We start from the raw sequence: 16706 nt of genomic DNA, 5'->3' as shown, positions 1-16706 counted from the left end.
TACTAGGGTACTCAATCGCTTAACCGTTAACCAGTTAACCAATTAATTTTGGTCGGTTAACTGTTCGAAAAATGGACGATTTTCAAACAACAAATAAACCGATTAATTTGTGTCGATTAATCGAAATTTCTTTTTTTGCAATTTATATAGAAATGTAGTTTTAAACAGTTAAGTTTTTCGGTTAACCGAATAAAATCCGGATTAATTATTTGCACGATTAACCCATTAATCCAGAAATCCGACTAATTGAACACCCTGCCCTTTACCATGTATAAGTTTGTCATTCCGTTTATCATTGCTACAATATTCAATTATGACCCTATTATATATAAACGAGGCTGGCAAAATTAGTTCACGACTTTTTGAATTTCCCGGCTCTTAACTGAAAGGACAACACTGCTCCTGTTAACAGGCATCTTTAAGTTGACTCCTGTCAAAATTTGAACAAGCTGCGTCAATTAGTTTGTGCTTGACAGTCATTGATAGCAGACTACCGCGTGACTTGAGCAGAAATTTAGAAAAAGGTATAATTATAAAAAAATTATGTTTATAAACATAATTTTTTGATAAATGCTATGAGAACTCTACACCATCATTACAATGGTAAAAAGAGATTTACTGAATTTCGATCTTTACGTACGGTCCACAAATGGCTGAGATATAAGGAAACCAGGACAACCTCGATTTTTATATGTATATATATCCATATTATAAACAATATGGATATCTAATGATAGATATTTCAAATGCAATGACGTATATAAGACCATAGTAAGTTGGACCTACAATGGGTCAAAATCGGAAAAAATATTTTTTAACCCGAATTTTTTATTTTCACTAAAAATTAAAAAAAAAAATTAAAAAATGTTAAAAAAACAATTGGAAAAAAAATACAAAAAATTTAAAAACAACTTTGGAAGAAGAAGATGAAGATTGGGCACAGCCGAATATATCTCTCATAAATGTTTATATCAAAACTTTTTGGTTTTGGAGGGGGGGGGGGATATTTCCTTCTTTCACTCCCCTGGATCGGTTCCAGCACCATGGGGTGTATATTGATTTTGTCATTACGTTTGTAACACATTTAATTATTCATCACATCCTTATAAAATTCTAAAACGATCTAGCTACATTAGGGTGGCCCTTATTCAACGAAAGATGGATTTTGGCCATTCTCACCCCCCAGTTTGGTGAACATTAGTAAAAAAATCATCCTGAAAAAATGTTAGGTAAATCGGTTGGGGTTAAGAAGTGCCGCAAGCCCTCTGAAGTTTTGAGATGCATTTACATGGGGAAAAAAGGAATTTTTTTCAGTTTTTTTTAAAAATTTTGCCATTAAAAAATTATTTTTGTTATTTAATTTAAAAGAATCGAAATGTGTACGTAATTGTCGTTCTAATGAGATATAAAAAACAGAAATTGGTCGAAAAATTTTAAAGTTATTAAAAATTCGCCAGGCCACTAGAACAATAAATGTAGGAACAAAATTAACATGTTTTGATAAATATTAAAATAAAGTCTCATTTTTACTTAAAATATGCCCATATTTACTTGTATATGAGTTTTTGTCTTCGTAGGATACCGTTACCCTATTCTTAGGTATGAACAAAAAAATAAAAATTTTTTAACGGCAGTTTCAAAACTCCATTTTAAAATTTTTAAAAATATTGCTAAACAAATTTCAGAATTTTTTGATCATCTCATTGGGATTTATTAAGAATATAATAGGGAATAAAAATGTGAAAAAATTATGAATATATCTCTTATAGTTTTTCCGTACCTGCGATTTAAATTTTGAAATTTTCGAGAAAAACCTATTATTTGGCAATTTTTTGGCGAATGAGCTCTATTTCCTTACTCTTATGAACTTTAAGCAAAACTTATTCAGAATATTATAGTACAGATAATGAGAATGGCCAAAATCCAACTTTCGTTTATTAAGGGCCACCCTAAGCTACATATGTCCGTCCGTCTGTTGAAAACACGATAGGGCCCAAACCAAATGAGCTAGCTGGCTGAAATTTTACACAAATACTCTCTGTTGAAAAGGTTTGCTTGGTATTGGCTGGGTTCATACAAATGTCCCCTCGGCATACTGTTTGAGCAGTTATAAATAAGTTGATTATGAGGCAATCCTGATAATATTGTGCACAAATTAGTTCTAAGTACTCTGAAATTATACCATAAGGTATGGTGAAAATTAGGCAACATTTGTCCCTAGTCCCCATGAAATGTCCCCTCAGAAAATGACTTCAACATTCATAATTGCCTTATAATTATTAATATCGTGATAAAATTGGACATCAACAAGTTTTATATAAACCTAAAACTTTTCTGAGGATCGTTTTATAATTTATATAACTCCTATATCAGAAAAATATTGTATTGTCACCTATTGATGATTGGTATACAAGATTCGACACTCAAATTTGAGTAATCGCAGATTGAGCTAATTTTATCGAAAAACATGATTTGTTATTGACGATTAAAGATTTTTTATTTTTTATGTTGAAAATTGTTTTTTTCCGTGAGAACCTTCTGTCAGCATCTTTCTGCTGACGCCATCACACTTTAATCTAGATCATCGTTTAATTTTCAGAAAACATTTTTAAAAATTTTTAAAGCATTTTGGTAGCCAAATTAATTAAATCGTAAATATTATTATATTACGAGTATTAAACAACTATGATCCACATAAAAATATACCCTTTTTGTGCACATTAATATTTAAAATTATTAACTTCCGGATTAAGCAAAACTATTAAAGTTCTCCAACATTTTGAGAATCATACTCTAATAATTTGTTGAAGTTAGCCGCCAAAAACATGAAATAAAAAAGTCTCTAATAAATATGAAGAGTTCTTTTTAATATTTATTAAATATAATAACACTTAATTAAGTTTTAATCAGACATAAGAGATCTCTGTGGAAATGAAATATAAAAAGGAAAAAATGCTACCATTTCTAATAATTATGAGTATCTTTAAGGGTGCACTGACTTTAGCTCTGTATTCACAACAAAGAATTGGAAAAATCAAAGTAAAACAGCGGCTTCTTAACCCTTTAATGATTTTTAAATATATATAAATAACATATTTTCTTATCTCTGCTGCTTCTCACCTTTTTAACGTGCAGTTCATTGAAAAATACTTTCAATGAGCAAAAAAAAATGAAAAAACATTTATAATTTAAAGATGTTGATGATGATGGAATAAAAATAAAAATAAAAGAAAATAAATCTGATGCTCTTAATAGTCGTAAAGTATAAGTAAAAGACCCTTTAAACAACAACCACATGCATATCTCCTCTCTTCACATGTTGACTCCTCATCAGCGGCGTCGTCATCTTCATCACCATTATCATCCTGTTTAAATAGTGTTTGGCATTCGAACTCTTTTAACACTCACAAACGTTACGATGATGATATGGATGGTGGTGAGACCTTCATAAATCATTATTATCATCGGTCGTCCTTATATGTTTGTTTGTTTGTCTACTTAGGTTGCTGTGTGTGAATGTGCGTCTGAACAGCATAATAAAACAGAAGTCTGCTCCCATACTGTTATGAATTGGACTTGTAGTCGTTGCGGCTTGTATTAACAACGCCTGCCCACCACAACAGCAAGATTATAATTTATTTGTAACGTAACCGGCCTAGCCTAATTATATGTTGGCTGGAATTTTAATGTATTCCATAGGATTTAATGTCTTTAAGAAAAAAAAACTTTTTGGAATAAGCGAAATATTGCAGGAGAACGGAGCTTAATCCGCTTAAACATGAGGACATAGTTTTCTTTTAATTTGAATAAGAAAATACATATCTAGTGTAGCAACTATTTGTAGAAATATGAAGTAATAAATCTGAGAATTTCAAAATTCAAGCAAAATTTTACTGTGTCACAATTTGTATAGTGTTGCCAACTTCAGTTTTTGACATTTCTGTACAGTACGAATACTAACGAATAAATGTGGATGACATACTCAACAAAAACTTCATGTACATGAAATAAAGGTCCCTATTTCATTCCTCTTTCCCCTTTCATCAACAAACTCAAATGTTTTGCAGCAAATGTTTCACAGCGTGGACCGGGACATATCAAACACACTGAGTCCAAAATTAAGCCAATCAAATGTCAATATAGAAAAAGTGCGTTAGAGTGTTGGTGAATAGTCCAGGATCATCAATTCGGGATCCTATGTGATAAAGCATATTTTCATTTTGATGACGTTGTTAATCGGCTGGCTGGCGTTCGGAAAGCTCACATGTGTAACTTTTTGTTGCGGTCTGGAGGCAACATTGGAACCATACATCTACGAAGATGAGATTGGTCAAGCAGTTTGTATAAATTTGGCTGAATTTCCTTCAAATGCACACGAGTACTTTAGATGACCCTAAAAAATTAAATACAGAAATATCGAGCACCAGTGACAGACTGGTGCTCGATATTGCTGTATTTAATTTTTTAGGGTCATCTAAAGTACTCGTGTGCATTTGAAGGAAATTCAGCCAAATTTATACAAAATAGTGCCTTAAGTTTCAATAAAAAATTAAAATCTAAAGAAAAATCGTCTTTTCTATTGAATTAAAATTTCAGGACAACCTTTATTAGCGGATTTTAATGAAACTTCAGTAAATTTTATTTCAGTAGTCTCAAAAATGATTTTGATAGCGAAATTAGAGAAAATAAATCTCTTACCCAAACAAATGGGGATCAATTGTGACATCAAGGACCTAGAATGATTAATCTTCAACTTTTGTTTTTAAAAATCCATTTTTCAAACAATTTTATAAAACAATGTTTTAGACGTTTTAAAAATAAGACTTCTTTTGACCCCAAGTATATCAAAGGGTTAATTTTGAAAAAAATGATCCTCAGACGTTGTGAAATAATTTTCTTAAGTTTCATCCAAATTGGCCTTTAACAATTCGAAAAAATGTCCAACCGATTTTTGACTTTGATGTATGAATTAAAAATGCTGAATTTACAATAGATGTCGCTTCTTTGGAACTCGATTTGTTGTTTTTAATAACTTTATAACTTATTAACTTATCTATCTACTTCCAACCCTATCTACTCTTTTGCAGATGACAGCAACATTTGCCATTCATATGCATTCAATTATAGGCCAAGCCTGTCGGAGATTGGGGCAATGAGGTAAATTATGAATGATACGCTCAACCAAGATCTTGTGACAATCTCTGAATGGGGTTGTGCGAATAGAGTCGATTTTAACGCGCGCAAGACTCAATGTTGTATGTTAACCCCCAAACGCACAACAGATCATGTTGCTCCATCTGTTTTTATGGGTGGTGTAAATATTAAGGAATCAGAAGCTCTTGATGTTCTAGGCATGAGTATTCAGTGCGATGTCCGCTGGACAAAACACATTTTTCGAGTGTCGAAAGAAGCATTCAAGTGCCTTGGTTTTCTAAAACGGTGTAAGAAATACTTCACTCCATCTGATCTCCTTACTATTTACACCACTTATATCCGACCTAAAATGGAATACAACTCTCATGTGTGGGCCGGTGCTTCGAAGTCTATTTTGGAGTTACTCGACCGCGTACAGGAGAGGTCGAAGATGCTTATCGGTGACAGTAGGGTATCCAGCTCTATTGACTCACTGGAACATCGTCGCAATGTGGGATGTGTTTCACTCTTCCAACGATACTACAATGCACTATAGTTCAAAGTATTACTTTTTCCGTGCGAAATTAATAACTATTAAAGTATTCTACTGTTTGATATCAAAATTGGACCATAGGTGGAAATACTTATATTTTCAAGAAATATAAGAAAAAATTAACCCTTTGTCGACCATTAACCCATTAAGAGAAAAATAAAGTAAATTCATTGCTTTTGATTAGAAAAAATTTATTTCATATTAGTTTTGAGTCAAATTAGTTGAATCAGTAATTCATTTTGTAAACACATTTGATTCAAAATATTAATTGAAGTATCAGATAAATCTTCGCACAGTGGTATATAACAAAAGAGGGAAATAAATCTGTAATTTCTAAATCCTTAGTCCTTAGTTACATTTGAATAAAATTTGACATGCGCAAAGAATAAGTGTTGACGAGTTTAAATTTTGACCGCATGGCCCCACCAGGGGTGCGGCCAGGGGTCCCCATAGTAGGATGCCTCGGGTATGTTCAATTTTTAAAACGATCCTATTTCTTCGTCTGTGTTTTATATTATCTGCTTCGAATGTATTAATACCTTGTATACTGTGGATGTCATTGGTAACCAAAGATACAAATCTGAAAGCATAAATCAACATTAAGCCATATAGTGTTTTCATTTCGAAAATTATCTTAATTTCTTCTGCATTTTTGACATTTTACTTTTAAGTAATTGTTGACAAAATGGCGGACTTTTTCATTCAATAATTTCTTACAGCCCTTAGCAATAACAGGAACACTAATATTCTTCACAATATATTTAATAATAGCATCATACTTTGTGTTTTTTGGACTTTTTTTAGCCAAATTTCAAAAAGTTAATTTTTTTATAGCACAGTAACCTAGAAAAAATTAAATTACTCAAAAAGCGCAAAAATGCGCAGTATGAAATAAAGTGAAATGAATTCACAACATTTCAATATATTGATTTATTTTTATTTTAAGTTTAACAAACGTTAACATTTTTTTAAAAGCTTCTATAAAGTTAAAGTTTTGTAATCAAAAGAAATTACTTTAAGGTTATCTTTAAAAATTGTAATTTTTAATATGAAGGGAAATAGTTTCCAAATATTTAGGAAAGAAAAATTAAGTACTTAGACGTCTCGTTGTTTTCCATTTTAAACATTATTTAAATTATTCACACACTTTCCGCAATTAACGGTTAAATTGTTCAATATAATATTGATACTATTCACAAATTTTTAAAAATGTATCGAAACTTTGACTTTGAAGGCGTGCTGTCAAGCAGTATTTTGTACTTTACAAAAACCTATTGCGAATTTGATTGCATTGGAGTTTTAGGAACAGGTTGACAACAAAAAATAATGAATAACAACAACTTCGAAATTTGAATTTCGCACGGAAAAAGTGATACTTTGAACTATAGTGCAATGGTATGTGCTCTGCTGAAATTAGGGAACTTGTTCCCGAAACCCGTATATCTTTACGCAACACGCGCTCTTCGGCAAGGGCACATCAATTCGTTGTCGACTGGACAATAGATCGCACAACACATTACAGGGAAAATTCGTTCTTTAGCCGTACTGTCCGTATGTGGAATAAGCTTCCTCCTGAAGTATTTCCTGTCACTTTCAATATAAGAAAATTCAAATCAAATGTCCACAAACACTACTCCCTCTATCCTCCCTCCCATAACCTATTTTCCTAGTTCCAACACAATGCTTTGCATGAGTAGGGGTAATCCCCTGAGTGCTGGTCCAAGAAAAAAAAAAAAAACATGAGCTGCTTTTTTGACTCGGAATCCATATGTTTCCAGAATGATGGGAAAAGTCAATAATCGCCATGTTACTGTCAATGGAGATCGCTACAGAGACGGCATGTTGTAGCGTTATTTCTATGATCAATTGCATGAGATATAAATTAAACTATTGGACTATGACAACAAGCTGGCATCGTTAGAGGAGCTCAGAGCTAATATTGAACGAGAGATAGCGGTCGTTTCCATCGAAATTTTTACCCGAGTCATCGAAAATTTTGTTCAACGCCGATTCGTTGCAAACGTGCTCGTGCTTTACATATGAATGAATGGTTTGTGTTTCATTTAAAAAAGAAGTTGTCAAGTCCTTAATGGAAAACCCGATATAATGCATTTTTTGCATAAACTTAAAAACATTTTGTAAATGCATTTCTACCATTCAATTTGGTATTTTTTTTTTTTTTTGAATTAGACTGTTATATAAAATTTCACTGTAGCCGAAATTCCCAAACTATTGTTCATACAAAACTAAACCTCCCTAATATTTAGCTACTTCCTTTAGTATTCACCCTTAATTTAAATTTAAACTCAAACATCAGCTGGTCCCATTCGATCAACGGAAATCATGACTGCTTTAAAACCACTTGCTTTAAAAAATCAAAAAGAGACAAAGAGAAACTAATAAAAAACAAGTAAGAGTACTATATTCGGCCGTGCCGAATCTTAAATACCCTCCACCTAAATATGATGGTATGACAACTGAAATAATATAACAATTGTTAGTAAAACTAGTTTACGCAGATCTAATTCAGCAATTTATAATTGAAATTCCTATTAGAACATATTAAATTTAACAATTTATATACTTAATAATAAGTTAATACGTTAGGATCATCATTTTTCCTTTTTAACCTCAAGGGAAGAAACAAAGTATAAAAAAGGGTATACAAATATATTTAGACAAATTTCAAAATATTTGGTTGTGAGACTTATATGGGAGCTATGACCTATTATGATTCGATTGTCATAAAATATTTTTATGTGATTTTTATGTATTTATATGAGAGCTGTGGCCAATTATGGACCAATATTCACAAAATTCAGTATTATGATTTTTGAATACAAATTACTGATCTGTATACTATCTTGGTTTAATATATGGATGCTATGGCCTATTATGGTCCTAAGTATTTAAGGGCTATTTTTGAAGACTATCATATAAACAACGCTATTAACAAAAGTGGACCTTATATGGGAGCTATGGTTAAATATGGACCGATATTCACAAAATCCAGAAGTATGATTACTGGATACAAATTATTGATATGTGCGTTATTTCATTTTGATATCGATATGTTTTTAATACTTTTTAAGTTTAATATCTTTTTTCGGAAATGGGCCTTATAGGGGAGCTATGACCAATTATCGGCCAATCTGCATAAAATTTGGTACAGTGATATCTATATATATGAGTATAAATTTTGTCGAATTTTAGCATGATAAATGTATTTATAAGAGATTTATGAGTACTTAACTGATTTTTGGAAGTGGACCTTATATGGGAGCTATGGTCAAATATGGACCGATATTCACAAAATCCAGTAGTATGATTTCTAAATATAAACTATGGATGTGTGTGAAATTTTGTTTTGATATTGATATTTTTTAGATATTTATGTAGGTTATTGTGTTTTTTGGAAGTGGTCCTTATATGGGAGCTATAACCAATTATCGGCCGATTTTCATAGAATTAGGTACAGCAATTTTGGTATATATGGGGATTATTCATGTCGAATTTCAACTTGATAGCGATATTTATAAGACATTTATGCTTATTTAAGAGATTTTCGGAAGTGTACTTTATATGGGGGCTATGGTCAAATATGGGCCGATCCACGAAAAATTTTGTAATATAATTTCTTTTACCACGAAACTTATTTTCGCTGAATTTCATGTGGATATTCCTATTCTGTAGGCATTTATAGACCATATAACCATATTTCGGGAAGAAATTTGTATGGGGGCTAGGAGAAATCTTGGACCGATTCTTATAATTTTAACCAGAGTTACTCCTTTTATCATAAAAGTAACGAGTGCAAAATTTTATGATATTAGCTGCAATATATTTACAAAAAATGTCCAAAAATATATGAAAATTAACAATTTTTTTTTTAGGTTGTCCCACATTTTCATTCATAACTTTGGTTCCACTGTACCGATTTCGCTGATTTTCAATACCAAACTGCTTAGGAGAACAATAAACATTCTTTTTGCAAGTTTAACCATTTTGTTTGTCTATTTTGGACGTGAGCGTGTTTTACACAGACAGACAGACAGACAGACGGACAGACAGACGGACATGGCTCAATCGACTTAAAATTTCATAAGGATCAATAATATATATACTTTGTTGGGTCTCAGATGAATATTTCTCAATGTTACACACGGAATGACAAACTTATATATACCCTCATTCACCACTTATGGTGGTGGAGGGTATAAAAATACTACAAAAATTCTACGCTTTAATTTAATATTGACGAAAAGCCCTAATTAACAAACTCCCAAGGGTTTAAAATATTTAAAAAAATACAAAAAAAGAAGATGAAACTTATAATAAAAATATACAATAATAAAGCCTTTGGCGCTCCACTCACTATCATTGTGCTACGGTGTCTCTTCCTATTAATCAAAGATCTTTATTATGAAGCTTCTGTCTGTGCAACCAAAACATGTGAGCATGAAGACAGACGTCCGCATATAGTATAGCTTTAGACTCTATACCTTTAGTTAATTATAATTTGTAGTAAGAATGAAAAGAGTATCTGCAGTTACAGACAATTTTTTTCTTACACTAGAGTTTACTAAGATTAGATGCTGGAGACTGGCTACCTGCTTTGAAAATATTAAATATCTATAACATAACAAATCATAGGTAGTTTTTTTTTTGTTGTTTTTGATTTTATCTTTAGTTTTCTTAAACTCATTTTAGTTTTTGTTATTTCTTTTTTTAGTTTATTTGTCGTTGATGTAGATCTTTTGGAAATTGAAATTAAAAATAACTTTAACTTTTAGTATTTTTGGCCATAAAAACCTGAAAATTTATTTATGAATTTTGACTTGTGGTTATTAGAGTTAAGTAACGAGGATCGTCTGATAATTAGCAATTGTTATGTTTAAAATCTTATGAGTGTCTCAATTTTTTAGCTGACGAAGAACAATTTTTAACCTTCGAATTTTTGCATCCATAGCCGAATTAGTTGTAGTTAGTCGATCGTAAGAACTCCCGAATTCTTCTTACAATCGTATTTTTGTATCCGTAGCCGAATTCAAGAACATCCGAATTCTTCTTGACTTCGTTGTAGTTTTTAGCCGATCGTAAGACTCCCAAATTCTTCTTACAATCATATTTTTGCATTCATAGTCGAATTCAAGAACTCCCGAATTCTTCTTGATTTCGTTGTTGGTTAGCCGACTGTAGATACTAGACTGCTAAACGACCCGAACTATTTGTAATATTTCACTACAAACTCTCGTTTGTTTTCTCTTTTCACTAAGCCGAGGATCAACCGTTTTACATCATCGCTTCACCACTCACATTGTGTACCGACTCCGCCGTTTCATCGTCGTATAAGTTTCTACCGTCCCGCCGCTACTATGTTTCATCTTTTCAACGAATTTGAAATTGCTGAATAAATTCGTAGATTTAAGTATTTAATAAGTAGATTAAGGTTTCGTTAATAAAAGCTTTGTTTTGAATATTTTTATATAACATCCATAAATATTCGTATTTTTTATGTCAAAGGAAGCAGACCTCTGAATCGAACCTGGACCATACCTCAGCTGAAAAATTAACTGCATTACAAGTAAAAGTGAAAAATACGTCAACAAGAGGATGCAGATGCGATGAGGCACGTTTTCACCTTCATGGTTTTTAATCGTCCAAATTGCAGTATTTGGGTTTTAGAGAGGCATCATTATTGTTTTTGGGCTAGTGACAGCTGCTAGTGCTAGATATCGCGACATGATTACAGAGTACTTTCAAACTATTTTCGATTATATTGTTACGAAATTGCATTATCGATTTGAATTTAACGGCATGTAACGGCTGCTTGCAAACATTCATCATGTTTATTAACATTTCCTCAGTAGTTATGTTATTAACATTGTTTATAAGTATGAGAACATTAAGTGTAAAGCAGCTTTAAAAGCTCTAGGTGATCATTGTGGAAATAGAACATTCTAGTTTTGTCCGTTAGATAATTCATGAAGCTACTAGATGATGGCACTGTGTTTTTAACTATCTTTATAATTCAATGAAAATTTAACTAAGAATATAAAGAAAAATCTGTTATTTTCTATTTAAATCAAACCTTAAGTTAGTTTTAATCATAACATTTCTCTAGAACTTTTTAACCACTCCACGTACCTGGATATAAAGAACATATACATATGCTACACATTGAATCTGCATCTTCAGGCTTCATTTAAACAAACATGCAACAGCAACAACAGTTTATCGACTTTTGTTTTTTATATTAAAAAAACAAAACTTCAAGCTCTTCTCTCATTCATTATTACGTTGGCTTATTTCCCCAACATATTCATATCTTTGGCTCATTTGTTTTATCTTTATTTATTTTTGTTGGTTTTAGAAATCTAATAATAAAGTTATTATTATTTGTTGTTGATGGTGTTTTTCGAACTCAACACAAGGTAGTAAGATGTAGAGTTAATCTTTAGCCAGCCGTACGATGTCTAATTGATTTATTCATGGATTAATTAATATCAAAAAAAAACAACCAAATGCACTGGCTGTTGGAGAAGAATACAGAAAAAAATGTGTGTATTTCATATCATTACTAAACGCCATGGTAAGAGGGGAAGGTTTCCTAAGAATCGTTGTTGAAATTGAATTTTTTGCTGTTTCTGTTTGTCTTTAACTGAAAAACAATTTTACAAGTATTTTTCTTGGCATAAATATTAAAAAGAAAAGTTGTTCAAAAAGTTTTCTTCTATGTCGCTTTTAAAAGCAATTTTATTTGTTGTTATTGATTTTTCTAGCTATTGAGTTTTATTAATTCTTTTTTTTACAGAATTCTGCAGTTTAAAGCCATACAAAAGTTTAGAAACAGTTTTACTTTTCATATGAAATATTTATAAATTTTTCAAGATTTTTTCATGAAATTTTTAAACATTGTTAAACTAAAACTCTTGGTGGTTTAACTTCCTCGGTTTTAATTATTTAAACTACATGCATGTATCTTGTAGGTTTTTAGTTTTGTGTTAAAATTGTATTTTATAAACAACACACACTAACTGGGCCTAATGATCAACTAAACATCAGACTTAACATCTGCAAAGCCATGGGGAATACTAAGTTTTTGGCCAAAAAATACACTTGTTTTCAAATACACAAATGTTTGTATTGATTATTTTGATGTTTTTTGTTTTGTGTAATATTAAAATTAATCGATACCACCAACGACTTTTCTGTTAGTTTGTTGTCTGTATAAATTTTATTTAGTTGTGGTTTTCACTTTTGTGTGCAACATTTAATGCTTTCTTTTTGTTGATTTAATAAATTTAATATTAATTAATTTGAGGTTATTTTATTTAATGTGAGAGATTTATAATATCTAAGAATATCCATATGAAACTGGAGAGACAAAGGGTACAATGCTACAATGCACTATAGGTATTTTTGTGGCAAAAACTATAAGGAAACAAGAATGAAAATCAGTATACGGGGGTTTTCAGGGTTGATGATTTCGAATCTGAGGTAAAATTTTTCAAATTCAAAACGCGGATCCAATATGGCGGCGCACGGTGGCTCATATCTCAGTTTCATGGGCCAAAAGTCCAACTTTTTGTTAACTCCGATTTTTATGCCATTGAAAATAAGGTAGCCAAAAAAATAGATAAAAATATTGTCAGTTGTGTGCGTGGCATGCTGTTAAAGTCAAACATTTTATGTCATTTTATAAAAAATGTGATTTTTGTAAATTTGATCAGAAGTAAATTATCATTACTCGCAAACTATTATCGATAATTGGAGGAGTTTTTTGTTATGTTGGCAGGATAATAATATTTAAGAACTGGTACGACTTGTCACTGTACCGTTTATACCTGATGTGTAATTAATTTTTTTAGTCAAATTTGAATTTCAGTGGAATAAAAGTGCTTAGGGTTAAAAGGAATTAAACAAATTTTACTACCAGGAGAAAGGCAAAAGTGTCTTTTTCATTTGAATGAAATTACTCCCAAATTTTTTCTATTTTTATTTTACCTGTTCATATGACTGGCGCAAAGTACAAGTCGCAATTTTGAAGATATTTCGATAAAATTTGGTACATACATTTTGTTCGTGCCGACGACGAAGCCTATTGAAAATGACTGAAATCGGTCCATTATTTCACCTAACACCCATACAAATGTTCTCCCGAAATTATACTTTATCGGTCGTAAATGGTTAATTTATATAGGTATCTACGCTATTACTCTTCCAAAAAAGTTTTATATAAACTTTATTAATGTCACCAAATTTTATGATGATCGGTCTATAATTAGTCATAGCTCCCATATAGTGCCCTCTTCCGAAAATAACTTTAACGAGCATAAATCTCTTAAAATTTTTTTATAAACTTAAAATTCAATAGAAATTACATTCATATAGACATAAATCACACGACTTAATTTGGTGATCGGTCCTTACTTGCTTTTATCTGCTGATAACTTTTTTAATAAATATAGCTGATTCAAAAAACCAAAAAAGTGCATTTTCATACTAAATGCTATGCAAAAATTAAAAGTTCAACTTTAGCCTTAAATTGCTCAACAAATGCTGTACCGATTTTAATGAAATTAAAACTGGAGAAAAATTCAAGAAGTTATCTGTCCATCAAATAAAATTTTCTATATCTCTATCAGTTCAAAAGTTTTGGCCCATTAAACCCATCCAATTGCATTGACTACTATACCACCTAACTGACTTTTGTTATCCTATATGTACTTTTTACAACAATTGTTAAAAATTTCGATGTTTGCTAGTTACACAGGTCTGTCACACATTTAGTTCAGAATGTTTTCAATTCCGTAGTTATTATTCCGATCATTTTTTTTTAGCTTCTTCAGATTCCGTTTGATTTTCAATTCTCAAACCACCATTAACACGAAGTCTGGCTAGGTGTTAACTAATAGTTATGCTGTCATTTAAAATTATTTTTGTATGAAAACTGTCAGTATAACTATTTATTAACACAACCAGACTTCGTGTTAATGGAGGTAAATAGTTTATAATTCTGAATGTTTTTGGTAAATGTTTGGTAATGTTTTTGGTAAAGAAATTATTTAAAAATAGGAAAAAAACAAATAATTACAAACTAATGTCAATTCCACTTAAAAAACTGAAAGTGGTTTCATTTCGAAAAAAATGTTCGTCTAAATTTTGTCTAAAGATAATTTCACTTTCGATCGGAAAGAAATTCTGTAACATGGGATTTAGATTTAACCATATACATATACATAAGTATGTGTAATATACACCGACTATCATTCTTATCCTCCAAATAAGCTCTGTACAATTGTCAACAAATCACAACGAATAATACTGTTACTTTAAGAAGAAATTTTATAAAGAAATTCGCAATATTTCCCGCGAATTTCAATTTTCCCGGGAAAATTGTCCCTATTGCAAACCCTACTTGCAACCTTTCAACCATTTTTGACCGGTTGAATCCAAACTATTCAGATCCGAATCAAGCCAATTTCGCATACTCTGTTCTGAAGTGAAGCGTATCGATCGAAGCAAATTGGAGTCGGACGGTGCAAGGTCTGTTCTATAAGGCGGGTGAGGCAAAACTTCCCAACCACTTCATTTTAAATAGTTTTTAACTGGTATTTCAACAATTTATTTCAAGCAGCATTTCACACGTATTCAAAGTCTCTCAGCTTCAATTCGTATGCTACCCATTTTGGATCCTGCTGATTGCAAACGTTTTGAAATTGCTGCATTAGTAGCTTCCAATGATTTTGCGAGCTCTTGTTCAGTTTGACAACAATCTTCATGGAGTAATGCCTACAATTCGTGGTCTTTCAACTATTTTGGCTGACCTGAGCCATCTTTGTCTTATGTGTCAAAATCACAATAGACACAAATAATCTCTCGCTCGTTGAAACCGATGAAACACATTCACCATAAGCTTCTTTGAACAATCGGTGTGCTTCAGCGGCACTTTTTTTCAAATTGAAAAAGTAAAGCAAAACTTTCCGCCTATGACGCTTTGTTGGTACAAAATTCGACATCTTCGAGCCAAAAATACTTAGTTTTTTACACTATAATGTTAATTAACTAAGTTAGAATAAATGACAGCACTGTACCCTCCAAATGACATATAAGTTATTAAAAACAAACAAGTAAGAGAGCTATATTCGGCTGTGGCGAATCTTATATACCCTGCACCAAATTACACTTCAAAATACAAATTTTAAATATTTTTAGGTAAACAAAAATTTGTTTTCAAGTTTTTTTTCATTTTTTGGAAAAAAAAATTTTTCCAATTGTTATTTTCAATTTCTTTGTTGAAAAAAAAATCGGGTTAAAAAATAATTTTCCCGATTTTGACCCATTGTAGGTCCAACTTACTGTGGTCTTATATACGTCGTTGCAAAGGTATTTGACATATCTATCATTAGATATCGATATTGTCTATATTAATGACTTAGAGCCAGTTTTTGACTTCGTATTTAAATTTGAATTATATTTATGTTCTATTTAAATACGAAAATGAGTTTCTCAGTGATTTTTTAAATGATACTTAAATGGCCAACGTTGGCCATTTAAATTCTATTTAAGTTTCATAAACTACCATATGTTTTTGACAGCTGACGTCTTGTAAAAACTACAATTCTGATGCGGGGCAATTGGAGCATCTTTTGTGCATTTTCCTACCAATAATTTTATTGTTTAATAAACTTTTATTTCTTATTGGGCAAAATGTATAAATTTTTGTTTTGGTTGAACAGCTGTTTTAAGCAAAACTATCGATAAATTTTTGATATTTAGTAGTGCTACCATACTTTTATCTGATTTAAATAAGACAAATTATGTAGCACTGAAAAACTCAAACTGTATTTATATACAACTTTATTTTAAGTAAAAATTAACTAAATACGTATTTAAATAACAAGTCAAAAACTGTTCATTAGTAATCCAGATATAGGTCAAAAATCGATGTTGTCCTGTTTTTTTCCTCATATCTCAGGCATTTGTGGACCGATTTTGCTGACTTTAAATAGGAAAC

This window comes from Calliphora vicina, chromosome 4, assembly GCF_958450345.1.
Source record: "Calliphora vicina chromosome 4, idCalVici1.1, whole genome shotgun sequence".
In the NCBI taxonomy this organism is placed as follows: Eukaryota; Metazoa; Arthropoda; class Insecta; order Diptera; family Calliphoridae; genus Calliphora; species Calliphora vicina.
Note: the sequence above shows the minus strand (reverse complement) of the source record.